Source organism: Lissotriton helveticus, chromosome 4_1 (genome assembly GCF_964261635.1).
Source record: "Lissotriton helveticus chromosome 4_1, aLisHel1.1, whole genome shotgun sequence".
Taxonomy (NCBI): Eukaryota; Metazoa; Chordata; class Amphibia; order Caudata; family Salamandridae; genus Lissotriton; species Lissotriton helveticus.
The window spans coordinates 337,515,515-337,529,194 of NC_136063.1; positions in this window are offsets into that span (position 1 = coordinate 337,515,515).

Below are 13,680 nucleotides of genomic sequence, written 5' to 3' on the forward strand. Positions count from 1 at the left end.
CCCATTTATATTTAAGACTAGATTCACTTAAAATGTAGACACCAGCGCTCGGCTGACGCCAGAACTGTTATAAAAGACTTGCGAGTCTTTATCAGCACATACGCAATTGACATGCTACATTCTGACCAGGGTCCTGCTTTTAGCTCTCGAGCTTATAAGGAGGCCATGACCAGCATGGGCATTGCATTGCGGTACTCTTGTCCATTCCATCCTGAGGGAAATGCGGTAGTGGAAAGAACAAACCAGGACATAAAGCAATCTATAACGGCGAGGGTATTAGGTTCGGGTGATGGGTGGGTCCAACATTTAACAAGTGTCTTAATAATCTGCCAAGAAATTCTCTAAAAGGTCTCAGTCCGTACGAACTATTGTTCGGTACTAGAATGCATATCCAGGACTTAGATAGTCACACTTCAGTGGTAGAAGAAAAATGCTTTGATATCAAAGACCGTTTGGCTATTTTACAGGACTTAAATGAAACAAGACGAAACCTGAGCAACATAAAGTTAAAGCAACAGCCAACGGCCACTGAAGAAAAACCACCTGTCCCTGCAAGACCTGTCTGGATTCCAAAGATTGGGGATCTGGTCAGAGGGAAGATCACAGTAAAGAAGGAATTTGGGCCTTCTTACAGAAAAGCAGTACCTGTCTTAGCTGTCAGCAGAACAAGATCAGTTGTACTACCGCCCCTTGCTGGTAAAAAGGAGAACCGAGTTGTCTCCATCGACCTGGTAAAACCACAATCATGTGGCCAATAATAAGTAGTAGGCCCAGTGGACTCCCAAGAAATAGCAGAACACCAAAATTTGCTACAATACAAGAGGTTCAAACTGAGAGACTAATCACTTTTGATAAACCTACAGTGAATAAAAAAGGAGTATGCAACAAAGCCATGGAACTCGTGCCTCTTGAAACCCAAATTGCAACAGTTCGTCAAGAAACACCAGTCTACAACAATGTAGCCTCAGCCTATGCTAATGAAACAAAGAAAAATCCAAAAGCAAATGAAAATCCGGAAGCAATTCCAACAATTGACAGAACTGAATCTGGCTACTTCATCAATTTCGATGACTTTTCTGATGATCCAAGTGAACATGAAGAAACGCCAGCAACAAAAACTTTCAAAGATAAAGTAACTGAACTCTTTCATCAACTCAAAGAAACCTATCTGATTTCTCCATGGATTGAATTTTGGATTGTGTTAGGTGTACTTTTCCTCCTGCTTTGGCTCATCATGGTTCTTTGTTTGGGAAAATTCATTGAAGGAAAATACAGTACAATGGACACAGCAAGTCAGAACATCAACTTGGTCCTAAAGCCTCACAAGTCATCTCACATCGAGAAAAGAGAACTATCATCAGTGAACGTCACAGCCAATCCAATACCCGGTGGGGTAGCATGGGACAGAACTGAATTTGACATTTTTGGCCCGATTGAGCTCTTGAAATATCTACATCAGTTCAAGGTTTCATTAAGTGACTTTGTAAAACCAAGTACTTTTTCTGATGATTGGGACTTTGAAAATATAAATAATATGATGTCAGATTTAGTAAAGTCAGCAACATTCACAGAACATGATTATTTACAGGGTTCATCAAATTATGAAGAAATGTATTGCTATAATCATTTTGGTCATCACTATTTGCAGAAATCTGCACAGCCTAGAAATGTTTTTAATTATAATCAATGGGAACATTGTGCACCACCACCGAAAAGCAGCTCAAAAACATTTTATGAAAAATTCCGATACTTTTCAGGGTTTAACACAAGTGATGCAGAAACGTTTTATTTAAAAATGTTAAATAAGACAGGAATGAAAACAATGCTGACAAATACTAAATTGATCTATTCTGAAACATTTTATGAAAAAATGATTACATTTGGTTTTGAATTCTGGAAAAACAACATTGAAACAAAAACTATCTGGGGTACAAAAGAATGGGAGGTCCAAGGTTTAGAAGCATTGTTTAGAGCCTGCATGATCCCAGAACAAATAATATTCTTGAATGACACCATTCAACAGACAACCTGTCTTGGCCTAGCCAAGATTAAAGACTTAAACAAACCGTCTATTCCAAAGCCCATATCTGATAGTAATAGCACTACTGATATGGAGATAGACGTATCCCACATTTTATACCAAAACAGAACACATCCTGATTGGAAGAAATGGTTGATCTGTCCCACAGACACAAATAACTGTCAAGATAGATTCCTGAACAAAATACAGGGATTCAAAATGACCAGGCCAGACCCAAGATACTCCCAGAGACAACATCCAGGGATAGTTACAACATACAGTGTAGGGAAACTATGCCTCGAATGGCTACAAAAATCCATACTGGCAGAAATTAAGCAACACTTAACTTTACTTAAAGACGGTGCTGACTTGCGTGATTTCATTCTGGGACCACAAAAACAGCGTCAAAAACGTTTCATAGCGGCCGGTATATACGCTGCGTACAACGAAGCTTGGAAAGTAATGCAAATTGAAACAGCAGAAAAAATACGAGAAATTGATCGTATTAATTTGGAAAAATCACTTTCTGTTGTGGACAATGGGTTAATGACTCTGTCCTCCAGAATATATTCACTGGACAGTATCGTATCATCTGCTATTGATATCATAGAGCAGGACTTACTAATGTTACAACATGGTCAGTCCCAATTGGGTTCTATTGTACAACTTGGCTGGATGTTGCAAAATCTGCGTTCAGGCTACGTACCATGGCGTTTAATCAACACAACGTCATTATTCTCTATCTTTAACCTTACTGATAAACAAATCAGTTTGGCACAAAAAGGAGAAGACTATGCGATTCTGAGCATTGAAAAACTTGAGAGATTACCGTTGACAATGTCAGAAAGACCTGTCATTGAATGGATAATACACGGAATAATTACAATTCCGATAACAACTTTCCAATTTAAATATTGCCAAGAGTATATACCAGCGGGCCAGTATGAAAGGTTGGGTAAAGGGAACATCAAGTCAACATGGAAATTACCTTATACACACAAATGTTACAGTGAAAAGAAAAAGGATGTATTTCTTAGTGGTAAAAATTGTAAAAGATCACTAAGCGGTACACTCCTGTGTCAAGGTACTAACCTGCATGGAGCCTGCGAAGGGTCTTCGAATAATCTTTCATGTCACCTGCACGGCACTCCTACAACACAGATAGAGCCATTCTTTAGACAGCTTTCTAACTGGAGCTATATTCTAATAAATGACCACAGCTGTCTGGCATGGTGCCCGGGAAAAGCCTATCTCGTAAGCGTGAGTTCCATTGTCACTTCTTGCTGTATGCAAGTATTGTATCCAAACAGCACTCCAGACATGGAGGCGGCAATTTGGCCTTATTTGAATATCTCTTCTATTCGAATTGATACTTTAAGCAGAATGAAGTCTATTCTTTTACAGACAACTGTGCCTTTGACCTCGTCCAAAGAAACATATGATCTGCAAGTTGCAAGGTCAACGGCAGAGATACATTCCCTTTTATCAACAAATTGCCCCGCGCATTTCGTAGAAATGCTAAGCCAAATCATAAACATGTCAGATACCAGTGGCATGGCACATGTATTTAAGACAATTTTTTCGGGACTGTTAACACCCTTCGAAACAGTTCTGGGCTTTTTTCTCAATTTTGTCCATTCTGTCCTTGGCGGCCTACCTCTACTTTTGGGACTCGTAGCATGAATTTTATTTTTGATTCTTCTGCTCCGATATGGCAAGCCAAGCCGCAGACAAGACTCCAGCAATGATGGAAGAAACAATCCTAGCAATGGGCTACCGGGACCGCATAACTAAAGTCCTTGTATTAGCCCGGCTAAGAGATCTGAATATGACCTGGTTTCTTTCATTCAGACCAATCTGGCAAAATTGCATCTTACCTGTGCTTCAATGTATGCTATGCGGAGAAGAATGCGTGTTGGACGTCTGTCTTACACTACCATCAGCAGTAACAATGGATACAGATACCTTGCTAGGTCCTGTAACGGCTCATACATTGTGTTGTCCCCAGCGGCTACCTATTCTGATGACGGCATTCGTTGAGACTTCACCACTACGAGTATATGGCAGTGGAGTACGAGATGAGAGCAGCATCACACAGGTACAACCTTCTGTGAGCATTGCTGATCCTGACATCGATGATAGCAATCATTCTCACACATGCACTGTTTCGGCATTTTGAAACCTGGTCGAACTTTCACCTGATGTCATAGACCAGTTTTTTGCGAGTCTGTCTGAAATTATGTTCTCCCCAGAACAGAAAGAATAACTTTTTGAGCAACAAGCACACAGCGTTCCCAGAACACTGAATTCGGCCTTCAGCTTTGAAAAACAAAAGCTACTGAAAACAATTGGAACTATTTTTCCCCTTGAGAGCGAAATGATTTTTTTCACTTTTTCTGGAACATGTACTCTGCTTAAAGTTGAACTATTCTTAGAGAACAGAGCTTCTATTTTTAGGAACTCTAGAGACAATATTTTACCTCAGCCTCTAGCACATGTACAGCATTTGTATAAATATGTGATGGAATGGTCTCGACCTTCTTTTCTGTATTCAGAGCCATTTCATGTGTAATTTTCGCAAATCGTTCAGCTGAGATATATTTACATTTTAACTGAATGATACCACTGCTTGAAAAGCGTACAGTACCAATACTCATTTTACGTGTATTTACCATATCAAATGCAAATTATGTATTTTGGGGTGGGTTGGAAAACACATGCACCATTATATGTTTACTATTGCTTAGTTTTAGTAAAGAGGGACATTAGATCGTGGAGTGGGTGTTGTATTTCTATCTAGGACCCTAATCAATATTCCTAATTTATGCCCTTGTATGGCTATAATAAATAATATCCTTCTAAAGGCATAAGAATCATATCCATATTTAGTAATAGCCCATGCAGTCCAAATACGGCAAGGCTACTCCCCTAGACTCCTAGAAAGTACAACGTGTTCTTTAAACAAACCAAACCTCTAGCAACCTGGGAATTCCCCTTGCTTTTGTTTTAATTTGTCCAAGAACTCCTGTGAGCACTAAGAGAACGGCCAGTTCTTAGTGACATCTTTATTGATGTCTTATGTCCAACCTTACGTCAAACCCGGCACCTTTCAGGTATAAATATACCAACGTTGCCTTAAGGAAACAAACGGTGGTTTGGAGCAGAGCGGCTATCTACTTGCCCGAGAGCCCAGCTGATGCGAGAGCCCACGGATGCCGCCCCTCCCTTTTGACGCACTGAGAAAGACGCTGTCTTTTTCTCCAGCCGAGAAAATCCAGCTCCGGTGTTTTCAGCCGCCCTTGCGGGTTGCTGGGATATTGAGTCCTGAGAGAGAGATACCAGACCTTCTGCTTTCTATTACCCAGGTACGGAGCTGACTAAACCCTTAAAGAGAATTCTTGTTTCAGATCCTTGGCAAAACCAACTTAATTTAAACTGCTACTTACTTACTCCTTCCCACGTATTAGGCTTAGGTCAGGTACACCGGGGTAGGCGTATTTAGAAGCACCAGTTGAGTACGTTAGTCAATGTATTTATGTATGTATATATTTTATCTATTTTAAAGTATCATATGGCTAAGAAACCATATCAATGCTTTTACAGTATTATTTTATAATACTCCTTTTACTGTACGCACTTTACTTTATACTAAGTATTGCAATTGTGGCAATTCATTTCTCTTGCATGAGAAAGAAGACTGCTCAATAAATAACACCTTTTATTGAAAACGCCGGTCTCTCTAATCTCTGCACTCTGGTGAAACTAAGTATGCACGATTGACTGAGTAAAATAGCTGTCTATTGTTTTCACACGACTCTAGAGATACACTCTTATTCTGAGGGAGCAAAGTTGTCATGTTTTATGGTTGTCAGAAGCTAATCCCTTCTTGTCTATCCAGGGAAGGTAAACTCCTCCTTGTTTATTCGAGAAAGTTTCTAGTGACCTCTGAGCTAGCTGGCAAAACTAATTAAGTCTAATATAGTCAGTAGAGACCTATTCGACCTCAGTCCTACGTCTACACTGCTGTTTATATTATTCCAGTGCGCAGAGCCTATTGGGAATATAGGAACTACACTACAATGTCTTCCCTGTACCGGAATCAAGCATCCTAGGACCGGTTTCTGGCTATCAGCCGTCATCAGCCAGGATACCTTGACTCGAGTGGTGTGGAGAGCACGGGACTCACGTCTGAGCATACTCGTCCCACTCGGTGTGACAAATGCAAAAACAACAGTTAATGGACAGAATGCAGAACAATGTCATACATTCACCCCAGTACAGAGATCTGGGCCTAAATCCATCGTTTTTTTGTACTCCACACCACCCCAGTTCAGACATGGCCATATGCAAATCAGCCTTTACCCTGTGCCTCATAGGAAAATTCCAGCCCGAACTGCCAAGCCATGTCTTCCCTGTACCGGAATCAAGCATCCTAGGACCGGTTTCTGGCTATCAGCCGTCATCAGCAAGGATAGCTTGACTCCAGTGGTGTGGAGAGCACGGGACTCACGTCTGAGCATACCCGTCCCACTCGGGGTGACAAATGCAAAAACAACAGTTAATGGAAAGAATGCAGAACAATGTCATACATTCACCCCAGTACAGAGATCTGGGCCTAAATCCATCGTTTTCTTGCACTCCACACCACCCCAGTTCAAACATGGACATATGCAAATCAGCCTTGACCCTGTGCCTCATGGGAACAGTCCAGCCCGAACTGCCAAGCCATGTCTTCCCTGGACCGGAATCAAGCATCCTAGGACCGGTTTCTGGTTATCAGCCGTCATCAGCCAGGACAGCGTGACTCCAGTGGTGTGGAGAGCATGGGAATCACGTCTGAACATACCCGTCCCACTCGGGGTGACAAATGCAAAAACAACAGTTGATGGACAGAATATGCTAAGACGTGAGTCCCTTGCTCATTTTGCCACTGGATTCCAGCTAGCCTGGCTGATGACAGCTCAAATGCCAGAAACCGGTCCGATGATGCTTGTTTCTAGTCCAGGAAAGACATGGCTTTGGCAGTTCGCGCTGGACTGATCCCATGAGGTACAGGGTCAGACTGACTTGCATATGGCCCTGACTGAACTGGGGTGGCGGAGTGAGCTAAAGCATGGTGATGGATTAAACCCAGATCAGTTGACTGGGGGTGAGTGTTTGATTTGCCCTATCGCTCCATCCATCATTCCCTTTTGTATCGCTTTTTTCGCCCTAAGTTGGCAGGGTATGCTCAGACGTGAGTCCCTTGCTCACTTTGCCACTGGATTCAAGCTAGCCTGGCCGATGACGGCTGAAATGCCAGAAACCGGTCCCAGGATGCTTGTTTCCAGGGAAGACATGGCTTTGGCAGTTCGGGCTGGACTGTTCCCATGAGGCACAGGGTCAGACTGATTTGCATATGGCCAAGTCTGAACTGGAGTGGCGGAGTGAGCTAAAGAATGGTGATGGATTAAACCCAGATCAGTTGACTGGGGGTGAGTGTTTGATTTGCCCTATCGCTCCATCCATCATTCCCTTTTGTATCGCTTTTTTCGCCCTAAGTTGGCAGGGTATGCTTAGACGTGAGTCCCTTGTTCACTTTGCCGCTGGATTCAAGCTAGCCTCGCTGATGACGGCTGAAATGCCAGAAACCGGTCCCAGGATGCTTGTTTCCGGTCCAGGGAAGACATGGCTTCGGCAGTTCGGGCTGGACTGTTCCCATGAGGCACAGGGTCAGACTGATTTGCATATGGCCATGTCTGAACTGGGTTGGCGGAGTGAGCTAAAGAATGGTGATGGATTAAACCCAGATCAGTTGACTGGATACAGGGTCAGACTGATTTGCATATGGCCATGTCTGAATTTGGGTGGCCGAGTGAGTTAAAGAATGGTGATGGATTAAACACAGATCAGTTGACTCGGGGTGAGTGTTTGATTTGCTCAAGCGCTCCGTCCATCGTCCCCTTTTGTATCACTAAGATATAAGGACACCAGTGCAGGGGTGTAAGGCATATGTTATAGGAAGTAGTGAAGGTATTGGGCAACTCAGCAAGTCCACCAGGCATGTGCATCGCTGGCACAGCCTACTTTGTCTGGTAAGCATGCTGTTGAAAGACATTTTATATACGTTACCACTGAATCAAAAAAACAATATGGCACCAATGTTACTGCCAGGGAAGCTGACGGAAGGCTGAAAAATATGTTTGGTCCTGGAGAGACAAGAGAAGGAGGGAGGAGAAGCTAGAGTCATGGTAAGGGCAAGAGCTGGTGACACCCAGAGAAAGATGAAGAAAAAGGTAGAATGAAGGCCATGTAAAACTTTGCAGAAAAAGCAAGAGCAAGGCGTGGAAAGGAGAAAACACGAGACGAAAGAAGAATGGCCAATGGCTAAAGTGATAAAAGTCAAATTGTATATGAACATGCAAAAGGAAAAATAGTTTACTGATGTAAACAGTGGAAGGATATAACTCATACAATCAAACACATGATGAACCCAAAATACTTCAGAAGCAGTACAAAGGGAATAGGACGGAAAACAATCAAATCAGGAGCAGGGAACAGCTATAAAACAGACGGCCATCAAATAATAAGCAGGGTGCAGGTCCGAAGTACACTCAAACTAAATTATAGTCTTGGTAAAATGAGTCTGTAAAAGAGCTGTTTGTGGAGCGAAAACTAAATTGTGTACAAGATAAAATATGAGGGAAGTTATCAAGGAGCTTAGCCTGTTAGCAGAAGGTGCATGGGTGGAGCACAAGTTATAGTTTACTTAGTAAACATTATCTGGAAAATGTCAGTGTTTTTCTGGTTTTAAAATGTTAGCTTTTTTGTCATTTTAACACCTAACCATAATGTCACTTTGACTATATTTTTCCTGTGAATTTCTAGTATTTTTTTTTTACAAAAGCTAAGATCTTCTCACAATAAAAGTAACTATATCATGATGTCATAGTTAAGAATGGTAATAAGACTTTGGCATAGTGAACTACGGTAATAAGGTTTTTTTAACATAAGGTAAGGTCTTATTAATATGCCTAACTATAATGTCATTTAACCTCTGTTTTTTCAGTGAATGTATTATTTCATCATGTTCAGCCAACTATAATTGGTGAATTTCAGAAGTTTTCTTGAGCTTTAAATGTTACATTTTAACATACATTTTCCACCTAACAATAAAGTCACTTTAACCTTTGTATTTTTGAGTGAATGTCTGAGGTGTTATTTAATGTAAAGTAAAACATTATTCACTTGTCTAAGTATAACATCACTTTTTTTTAGTACAGCTAGAAATTGAGTTATGGTTCTGTATAACTTTAATAGATTTTCTTAAGAGGATATTGGACAACGTGAAACTTATCCAACACTATCTTTGGGCCAGACCTAAAATTTAGGCTCCATCCAGTAAGTGATGACTTGTGGGTAAGCTGGTTTATGAGCAGAACCAGCAATCTGTTTTTTCTATAAATTCTCACTAGAATTGTAATGTTCTCTGCAAGGGCAAAACAATTACAGAGTACTGAATAGTGCTGAACTTAGGGATGACCCAGTGAGACGTTTCAAATGAGAAACCATTTCAGAGAGAAAATGGGAATCAGGGGAGGGGGCGAGTGAGCTGATTTAGGAGGTCTAGAAGTCCATGGTCCTAGTTATCAATACAAAAAATAATCAAAAGAGCTTGTGTTCCTTGGGGAGAATGAACAGTGAGAAGGGCACGAAATCTCACAATCATAGAGTGTGCCTGTACTGGGGTGGCGGGAGTGGACAGCCAATGAGACTGTTCATGTTGCCCTCACACATCCCCTAGAGGATGCCATGCTTCATTTTCGGGCTGTGCTCCTCGTTGGGCCGGCGCTGCAATGCCCAACGGGTCCTCCGAAATGGCGCTTTTGCAGAGATCTTTTTAAGGTTGCCGTATGGATGAATGTGAGTGATGGGGGTTACTTCTAAAGTGGGGTTAAAACTGGTGAGGGGATTTTGTAGTGCAACACTTTATTGATAATAATAACCTCCCAGGGATAAACAAAAGCCTACTCAAGGTTGTGTCCACCTCAGGTTGTTAGGGAAACCAGGAAGTCAATAGAGTGTGAAGACAGGTAAGGGAACTGCACGCCCTGTCTAGAGAATGTGGCCTAATGGTGGTCACCCCTCACAAAGATTGTTGTTGTGGACATATTGTGCACCTATAATGGTCTTAAGGATCCGGGGGCTTCATCAGACAAAAACATTCAACGATATGGTGGATAAACTACCCACCACTAAGCGGTGCCAATTCATGCTACCTACTGTGTGTGTATCATGTTGATCCAAATCCGACCTGAAGGGAGAAGGAAAGAGCATAATGGTCGTAATATTCCAGTATTTCTAAAACTTGTATAAGTTCCAACAGTTCACTCCCCTGGTCGGAAGATTCTCCCTCCCATCCTATCATACCCCAGTTGTGCATATAATTATCTGTGGTGAAAAAGCAAGATAAGAGCTTGGACGAGGAGCAACGCCCAATGAGGAAGCATGACATCCTCTAGGACATGTGTGTGGGCAACATGAACAGTCTAGTTGACTGTCTACTCCCATCACCCCAGTACAGGCTCATGCTATAATTGTGAGATTATGTGCCCTTCTCACTGTATATTCTCCCCAAAGAAAACAAGCCCTTTTGATTATCTTTTGTATTGCCCCAGTGAGAACCTATGTGTAAGTATAGCAGAGCTTGCAGAGAAGATGACAAAGCAATGCATTGTAATTGATCAAACAGGTAGGACCTAATTAAGTGATGATCCATTCCAACTGAGTCAAGTTAAAAGGGAGGAATGAGGATTAAGTGAGGTGGAGGCTATGAGTGTTAAGCACCACAGGTAGTCGTATCCAGATGTAGGCTCATTTGCCATTGACATTAGCCATTTGCCTATGGTTATCAACCAAGACAACCTCTGGCAGAGTGCTTTTCTACCCTTTCTACTCAATCACTACCCTTCATTCTACTTCCTTGGTGATACAATTTGCGGGGGAGTTGGAAGTTGGAGTTTATTGCTGCCAATTAGTCCCATCACAGGAGCTTAAATGTCCACTGAATGCCATGGATATATGGACAGTATCAAAACTTTTGATTAATAAATCAAAAGGGTTGAGATGCAGGATAAGGGCCATGTGGGTCTCATAAAACAATGACCCTATGCAAGTAAAATAAATCTTCGCGGGACAAAATACAAAGTCAAATCCTTAAAGGTTTATTCAAATTTAGAAATTATTACAGAAAGAAAAACGTAGTTAGTCAAATTCAAACTAAAAATAATGCAAATGCAAATGTGAGCGGACCAACATAAGGTCAACCTCCACAGCAAGTAGATAGCCAAAAACAAAGTATAGTTCAGTAAAATGACTAGGATGTATACCTCTCAAATTGTATATGTATGAAGTCAGTAGATAGATTAGCTCGGAGGTAGTGTGATTTGAAGAGGCAAAATAGCATTATAGGCAGACTGACTTGGACCCTACCTTTGTCGAAGTAAGCAACACGTGTAACTATAAATTAACTAGTAGAATGACCTAGAGAATGCTAAGTTTAAACAGCAAGAGAAATCTGGAACATTTTATAGGTTTCGGGCAGTGAAAGACACACACGCAAAATGGTGAGATTGGACATCACAAGGCTTTACTCATTAAGTTACATACTCATAAACCAATAGCGTTTTAAGTAAATATGATACATCAAATAAGAAACATTTCTAACTAAAACACTATTAGATCAAGCATTATTTTCTATTAATTAAAAAAGCGTCCACAACAGCAATTCTGCTGGATAACAAGATTACTCTCTGTGAAATTGATAAAAATCCAAAAAGTGCAGGTCTAGGAGTGCAGTTTCGCACAAATATGCAACTGGGGCACCCCCACAACCTCTGCCTCAATATGGATACAACTCTTTTAATTGTTATGAGGGTAAAACAATATGAAATCACTCCCCAGTCAGTGACCAAGGGAAGCTAAATACTGTAGCAGCAAGGGACGTTTTCTGGACACAAATTGAAAAAATGTTCGGGAGGAGCTCCTTGCACAAGGGCTTTGTCACTTCCATGGGCCACACAAATCTTGTCATATGCAGCAATCTGGGAAAAAATCATCCACCACCAAAGAGTAGGAGGAGAAAAATAATAATCGACTGTTAACTGAAGGCACCTTAAGTATATAACCTTTATTTTTTCAGTTGTGTCTGAAGGAATTAGTTGGAAACTTCATGTTCGTCATTTTTCCATTCATAAGATGAAAACTGTGATATATGTGAATATTTCCTTTCAGAGTGGGTGTACAGCCAACCTGATGAAGTGCTAGTTTCTGAGGAAAATAAAGCCACAAATGAATTAACAGCCCAACCAATTCAGTTCAGTGCTGACCACAGAAGGTGGCACAGAGACAGAGCAGAGCTTTGACAGAGCTTAGTCACAGTGTACTTTAGAATTCCCTTGAGCCATGTAATCATCCACTCTCCAAAACCCAAAATAGAAAGTGAGATTAGGGAAAAGCACAGTACCATTTTGCGGAAGACCAGCTAGTCATATTTTGGCCAAATAAAAATATCTGTGCCAATGTTATTGGCTTTACAACGTTCCATTAATTTACGTAAGTCCAATTCTATGGTTTATTTCACATGTGTGAATGTCCATTAAGACCCGCAGGAGAACCATGCCCGCCATTTCATGCATAGCTTGGAAAGGATTACCGAGTCTACGGATAAGGGGTACTGACTGCACCATTTTAAAAATGTCTAATGTTTGCTTGACTTTCTGAGAGCACCTAGGGGCCGTTTTACAAGCCTGTGCTCCACTTTTGCGCCGCTGTTGCGTCACTTCTGTGACGCAGCGGTGGCATAAAGCTAGCGCCGTGCTGTGGGGGTATTTACAACGTGACGCATCTAGGGAGATGCGTCACGTTCTAAAGCCCTGCGCCACATGAAACCTGCGTCAGGTTCCATGTGGGCGTTCCAGCGCAGGGTGGGCGTTCCGGCACAGGAATGCCTCGGAAAAGTGCCTGAGAGAAATCTATAAGATTTTACTCAGTCACTTTTTCGACCCCGCTGCGTCAAAACCTTGCGCCTGCTTGAAGCAGGCGTAAGGTGTGACACACCATGTGTAAAATAGGCCGGATTGGCACAGTGCTGGATTTGGGTCGCGCCCATGACACAATTCCAGCACTGCGCCAACCTTACGCCGGCAGATGCGACACGCATCTGCCTATCCTTGCGCCATGGCACGCCGCATTGTAAATGCGGCGCATCCGTGGTGGCGCAACGATGGCATTACGTGTCGCACGTTTCTTTGCTTATCCCTGCTGATTTGCAGGGATTCACCAGGAAACGTAAATCTGCCCCCATCTGTCTAAGCAGGTCGTCTTCTCCCGTAGCTAAACTGTATTTGTATACTGCTTTACTTGATTTGAAGACAAATGGGCTTATTTATGAGCCCTTGTGTCACTTTTGTGCCGTTGGCGTAAAAAATTAGCCTTGTTGCACCATGTTTACAAAGTCACACATCTAGGTAGATGCGTCACTTTGTAAACCCCTGGTCCACATTATACCTGCGCCAGGTATAAAGTATGCATGGGGGGCGTTCCGACACAAGAAAGGGTCGTAGAAGTGATGCAGTGAAATCTATAGGATTTCACTGCGTCACTTATAGGGCACAAATACT